General features: G+C 46.7%; 1 protein-coding gene across 6 annotated transcripts in view; it reads left to right on the top strand.

Annotated features, from left to right (window-relative positions):
* The first annotated feature begins 3,879 nt into the window (after window positions 1-3,879).
* Window positions 3,880-6,845, top strand: part of chd7 (chromodomain helicase DNA binding protein 7) — a 54,771-nt gene continuing 51,805 nt past the window's right edge. For 5 of the 6 annotated variants that reach the window (XM_078098850.1, XM_040170649.2, XM_078098851.1 and 2 more), the window contains exon 1: window positions 3,880-4,304. The gene's annotated coding sequence lies outside the window, so the exon portion shown is untranslated. Of the gene's footprint in view, window positions 4,305-4,877; window positions 4,919-6,845 lie in introns of those variants that run through there. The other variant, XM_078098848.1, reaches the window with a different exon arrangement.

Raw genomic sequence — 6,845 nt, 5'->3', positions numbered from 1 at the left:
AATATACAAAGTTGGAAACATTCCATGGGAAATAACTGGAATAAACTGGAAATTTGGGGGTAATTTGACTATTTACCTTGTCATAAGCAGACATGTATGCAAACATTTATAATACAACTTTTAAAATAGAAAAAAAAACAGCAGAGCAAAGTGGCTGTAAAATACTAACACACACTCCCGTCTTTCGTTTAGCTTTACGCCTTCCTGTATCCATGGCGATTATATCATAGCTACACCTGAGGGAAGCCTCCGCCCCCCCCCCCCCCCCCCCCGCCCCTTCCTTGGCTGAAGTAGCTAGCATAGCATTGGCCATTGAAATCAATGGCGTAACTAGCGTAGCATTGGCCATTGAAATGAATGGGAGTTCTCTCCAATGTGTTCGAAAACTCTTAAAATCCTGTCTTTCTACCTTCCCACTCTTAAAGAAGAGAAAGAAGGACTGTTTGAAACCTGTTATTCTGTCTCTTCCGCTTTTATAAGATACAATGAAATCATCCACTTGACGGCCATTTAAAAAATAAATTGTATTTTTTTTGGTCTCTTTGATAACAGCATTATTGTAACCAGCAGTAATGGTTGATTGGTGATTTGCGATTACATTAGCACGTTAGCCTACGTCAGATAGCCTAACGTTCTTTCAGCGCACCAACGGCACACGTTAGCATCTACGCAACCATCTTAAAAGACCGCTCAAGCCAGTTCCTCCACTGCGCAGTAGTCATGTCCATCTCCCACTCATGACAGACCAACATTGAGCTTTTCTCCAACAATGAGCTGTCAGTTTGTTAATGACGAGCAGCTTGTTTGTCTTCTCAATAACATATTTACCCCAGTAATATCATCCAAACTTACCTGAGTCAATGTAGTCCTTGTGCTCAAATGCAGGAGTGTGGCCTCAATAGTCTGCTGTAGTGTGACAAGTTGCCCAACTCGTGCTTTTTGATGGACCCTGAAATAATGGAGGACATTTAGTCTACTGTGTTCAAATAAACTTAGCTTCAGTTTTCCGAGTAATCAATATGCTCAATATGCTCAGTAATGACAAAGATGTTCGAAGACAACAGAACGTTTTATGTTTGCGATTGTTTCTGGCAGACAATGTTCCCAACCAGCTGCATCCAGGGTCCAGCTGAGCTGGGCGTGCATAGTCGTCTTCTCAACTACATTTAAGTTCTCTGTTATATGCTTTTCCCCAAAAAATATTGGCACATTTTACTTTTCAAAGTTCCCGTGGAAACTTGCAGCAGAGGACTTAATGTGCAGCAGTTTGGAACTCGCTCCTTCACAATAAGAGAGAATCTAGTGCGCAATTAGTTGTACCTTTTCCACAGCAGACATTTTGACTCGTCTTGGCAGGAAATGTGTAATTAATATACGAGAGTAAATAAAACTTGTGAATCTAGTGACAAAATATCTACTATGTAATCGGTGCAACCTACTAACACACTGAAGAGCACTATGAAACGCAAGTCCTCCAGCCTGGATGCTGCTGAGTGCAGACCTCAGATCAGCCTGGATGTAGAAGGACATGCAGACCACGCTTTGAGAATTACAGTTAGTATGTTTAAGCAGTATCGGATTGAAATGTGATGTACCGCCATTGACCACCCAAACAATCATCCAATGATATCACGCTTTCGTCCATCGTCACGTGCCGCTCCACAGCTCCCATGTGGCACATCACATTCCTGCGGGGTCTTCCAACTGAAATATCTCGACCACTTCATGGAACGGTGTTTGTACAGACGTTCGTGGTCCACAGGGGGGGAGGCGTTACAGATTAAGTGACACCTATAGGTCAAATTTATGCGCTTGTCCTGTGAAGTATGTCAACACGTACTAAGTAGATTGGAGTAAAATGTTGTGCTAACCTCGGGGGCTGCCCCATGTCCTCCATACACAGCCCTGTTTAGTGCTCATTAGCCAATGCGAGCGCGCAAAACTGAGAATGATCATAGGCTACAGGCTACAGATAGATACATATTTTTAGAACACAATGTTCACAATGATGGATTACCTAATTCCAGCAAGTTTCAAGTCTCTGCATGTTGATTCTAAAAACCTACTCAAATTAGCTGAAACCACAAGGCTGTCTGAAAGTGGGCGGGGGGGGGGCTTTCTATGTTCAGAAAGTCTCCAGGAGAAAGATACAGCATGTATGACGTGGAGGGAAACCACCTCACGAGGAATGGCGGGCTGATCAGAGCAGGCCAGGATCCATTAGACCAGACCAATACAAGAGGGTATCCAGAAGGAGACCTGACCAAGACCAGAGGCTATCCAGGCCGAGACCGTATGGGGATTGGTTGATCAATGAGACAATGCATATGAAGTTCAGTGATCTCCAGACAGGACGTCACAAAGTGTTCCCGAGACCAGAACCAGTCTCAAGTACTCAAGATTAAGTAGAAGACGTTTTAAGTCTGAGTCATCCCAGTCCATCAGAATAAAACGCGTATAATTTGCACAGACACTGGTACGGTTGTCGACTATATTATAATAAACTGGCTGATTCTCCACAGAAAACAACGTATGTTTTAACTCTGAAATTGGACTCAACATGGTGACTACAGATCAGGGTGGGTTAGCCTAGTAGCGCCTAATGGGGCCGAAGGCCGCTGGAAGAGGTGGGGGGGATGGTGAGGTTGGGTCGATTCGCCTCCCCCTGACTATATATAGGCCTGTATATAAATTGGCTGTTGTAATAATATGAGCCGAGGTGGACTTTGTTAACCCAGAAGATAGTTCCTACATGTAACTAATCCCAACAAGGTCTGTTTAGCGGGGACAGGTGGACAGGTGGACAGTCCCTTTGATGAACACACTCAACAAAATGTTTGCCTGTCCTCTAATTTGTGTAAAACCTAAACAATCACTATGAGCTACAATAACAATAACTGTGACAGACATTTTTGTTGGCATAACAAGTGGATCCTCTGCTCCAAAAGGACCAACAGCCTTCACATTTAGCATTCTTCGGGTTTTGTTTAAATGCGAGACGAATTCCACGGTACAAAACAGTATAGCACTTTATTTTTTAATATTTTTTGTAACTTTTAATGTTTAACTTTAACTTTATTCTCTTGTTTTATACTAACCCATAGCCTTATTCTACTAACCCATTGCATTAGCATTTCATTTTATTTTATTACTTGTGCACTGCTGTCTTGTTGTCTATTGTTTACTGTCTACTGCCACGCACCAACCGCCAAGACGAATTCCTTGTTTGTTTGACATATTTTGGCAATGAATGTTTCCTGATTCCTGATGATAGAGATTTTCAATAATATGCTTTCAAAAAATTCAGACAAAAGGAAGAAAGAGGCCTATGCCGACTCCTGACGGCCACGATCAGCACAGTTCAAAAGAAGTTCCCTGTTTGGCTTTGGGATCGAAGAGTTCTACTGAGGTGCTCAATTAATGATCACATTCATTCCATTTAAACATGAACTTTTATATATTAGAATATTTCTAACCTAGCATTTGAGGCACAGACTCAACAAAACAAGGAATTAATACCGTATCCAGATTACATATACACAGATATGTACATATCTACATACATGTATACGTACATACAATATACTCTACATTCATATACGCAGAGTATATTCATGCATATATATAAGTACATAAAGAGGCCTAAACCTTTGTACAGATTTGCACTAACTTATCACGGCAGAGCAAGGGTTAGAATTGAACCTACACTGAACATTTACATATGCATTCATTCAATCATTTATTTAAAAATAAATGGGATGATTTTGACACTGTATTGCACTTCCAAAAGGGTTTCTCGAGTCTATTACCTTTCTATCGAAGCAACAAGAAAATAAACGGCCCCATCGTATTTGGACCCGCAGCTATGGCACCAGCCCAGAGTCCAAACGACGCCCGTATTACATCGAGAAGTCCCGGAGCGCGTCATCCGGGCACGGCAGGTCAGTGACCGCGCACGCCGCCTGTTTATCTCTATGAGAGATTCTCGGGAGCGCGCCCCCCCTGGCCGAGGAAGGTGAGCGAGTGTCTGGAGGGGAGGACTCGGGAGCGCGACCAGCCGAGGGATCGATCGGATTAAACTCGATTTGAGTGAAATTAACACAAAGGAGAGAAGAGCAACGCGCACTAGTCGGCGAGGTCGCGGATGCGAAACACGCCGGAGAAACATTTCATGAAAAAGAAACTTTTTTTCGTTTATTTATATTTCAAACGAAAAGGGACCACGGAGGATTTTTTTTTCAAGCAAGCGGAGATACTACCGAGGAGTTGATTTGATAAAAGCCCGAAGTGACCGAGCTTGTTGGGTAAGCTAACAAATGCCCTTTGAATGAGTGCACTTTCAATTTAGTCGAGCAGGATTGAGTGCGAGTGTTTGATGGCCACCGCTGACTGTGAATCCAAACGGGTTATATTCTGCCTTTTATAGTAAGTTTTCCATACTTTTTCCCAACACAATCGCACTCTTTTTAACCCGTCGTGTGAGCTGGTTTCCAGGTCGATGGGTGTTTCGTTCACCGCCAACTCGCTGGAAAACTCGCGTCGATGACGGCCGCTTCACTTGGCGTCTCTTTTATTTTCTCATTTCATTAGAAAGTCATTGAAGGTCTGTAGCTGCCATGCCGACATGCTAACAATAGCACGCTTAGCTTTGCCACCCGCTGCATCGCTCGCACGCACACACAAACGGGCGCGCGCGCGCACACACACACACACAACAGTCCCGTAGTTAGTTGAAAAGTGGAAAGAAACATCGCCCGCACCGCACGGAGAGCCTCCCCGTTTCTGGCCCGTTTCACCGCCAACTTGTTGACTTGTGTGACACGAACGGTCGGCCCGAGTCGGTCTCAAAGTGTCGCGTTAGCCCCGTTAGCTAATTGTGTTGCGCTCGCAGGAGACACGAGGTGGCTCGAGCGTAGAGGTGAGTCACTGGCCGACTCACGGAGTCAGATTCCCAGCGGAGAATACCGGCGCTCACTAACGCTTCGGCACGGACACGCGGCACGGCGTCGCATCCGACGCACTACTACTAGTTGTATTTCCACCAAATACTTTGTGTCGGTCGCTGGGCGCTGCGCGGAGTGTCCGTAGCGGCTGTGTTGTGTTGGACGGAAGGGACGCAGCAGTGGGAGAGGAGGAGGAGGAGGAGGGGGGGGGGGGGCAGCGAGGCCAGGCGGTCATCCCATACAATCGTGTTTTTCATGTTGTTTCCACCACGTTTCCCGTCGCTAAAACACACTTAACTGCTCAAGAAACATCAGTCCTCATGTCAAGCATTTGATGGAAAGCGGGAAGTGTTTTCACTTTTGGCTAAATCCGAGATGAGCGAAGCGTTCCCGGTCCGGAGCGACGTGCCACCGACAGGCTAATTAGCCCCGCTAGCCGTTGGCGGTTAGCCCGGCGCGAGGACACCGACGCTCTGCTAGCCGGCTCGCACCCCGTCATCAGCCACTCATTAGCCCGAGCTAGCTGCCGGCCCGCCCGGGCGTCGCTCCCCGCACAGCGATGGGCGAGGAAATTAACTTTCTTCGTCTTTCGCTTCACTTTTTAAAAAAAATATATCGATGTCAAAGGACAAAGTGACGCCGGGTCCTTTTCCGCGTTCGGGCTTTTGTTGCGAGAGCTTTTGTTTGTACGGTTTCATTGTAACCCGCCAGCGAAGTTTGGTAACGTCCGCGGCTGCACTTGTTACGTCGTGTGGACGGGCGGCCGACGCTCCGAACACCTGCTTATGTCCGTGTACTTCTTGGCTAGTTACAGCGAGAAGTACGCGTCGGCACACCGCCACTTTTATGGCGTGTTTTCTCACGCTGCCCGCTCGCTCCATTATGCGCCGTGTAATCGGTGAACTTGCACCACTGTCCCCTGCCGCTCTCACAACTTCGGCTGCTCTCCTCGAAAACACGAAATAAAACTACGTGGATGTGTCCGCAAAACCCTCTTCCACAGCCACTCCGTGCGTGGTCATCCACTCGCACATGGTGTTCTAGTGAGTCGGGTACGTGCATGTGGTTATTTGTCCTCCTCCAGCCTGCCTGGGAGCCAGGAGCCGCTTCCCCCACCACCTTGTGCCTGAGCCAAGATGGCAGCCAGTCCGAGGCGGGCGGCGGGTGGAGATAAGAGGCCCGGCCACGCACGCACTCGGTGCACAGCAGATGTTCACTACTATGTGTCCCTCTGCCGTTTGTCTCCGTCTTTTCTTGTCCTTAAAGTTGAGCCCCCCCCCTCTTCAGCCACATGGGTGCCCTGGTTTGTTGCTTTGGACAAAGCTGGACACAGTTAACCCCCATGTAGATTTGATCATTTTTAGTTGCCCTTAAACGTGGTTTCATCTCTGCAGATTACTGGATGTAGTTATGGTTGTTTCCAGAAGTTGTCGTTGTGACCTTGGAGTACATTTCTATCGTTAAGTTAAATTATTTACAGTCTGGAAGGCATGAAGGATAATTGGTGCAGAATGATGAAGGCATTTGGAACTAAGGTGTAACTAAATGTTGCTCAGTAGGTGACTAACTTGTTAGTTTCTGGGTATAGTGTGTAGTTTGGTCCATTTAGCTGTTCTAAGCCACATCCAGTCCAGTCTATAAAATCCTGCAGGGTGCCGTGAAGTTCGTCGTCTGCACAAACTTTCAGCTCCGTCTCTAGAGGCCGACACGAGGGAAACCCCACACCCAACATACCACTACGGCCCACCAGTTCATTGAGATTTCACAGAATGGCGCTCTTCAATATCCAGTAGTATCAACCAGCGCTGGTGCCCCCCCTCTCCATATGTATACCCCCATTGTGCGCCCCCCATCCAAGCAAACATTGGTAATGGTCGTGGATATTCGACCACGCCGCGGGCC

Source organism: Gasterosteus aculeatus, chromosome 3 (genome assembly GCF_964276395.1).
Source record: "Gasterosteus aculeatus chromosome 3, fGasAcu3.hap1.1, whole genome shotgun sequence".
NCBI classification, from domain to species: Eukaryota; Metazoa; Chordata; class Actinopteri; order Perciformes; family Gasterosteidae; genus Gasterosteus; species Gasterosteus aculeatus.
This window is presented reverse-complemented; position numbering and strand designations above follow the sequence as displayed.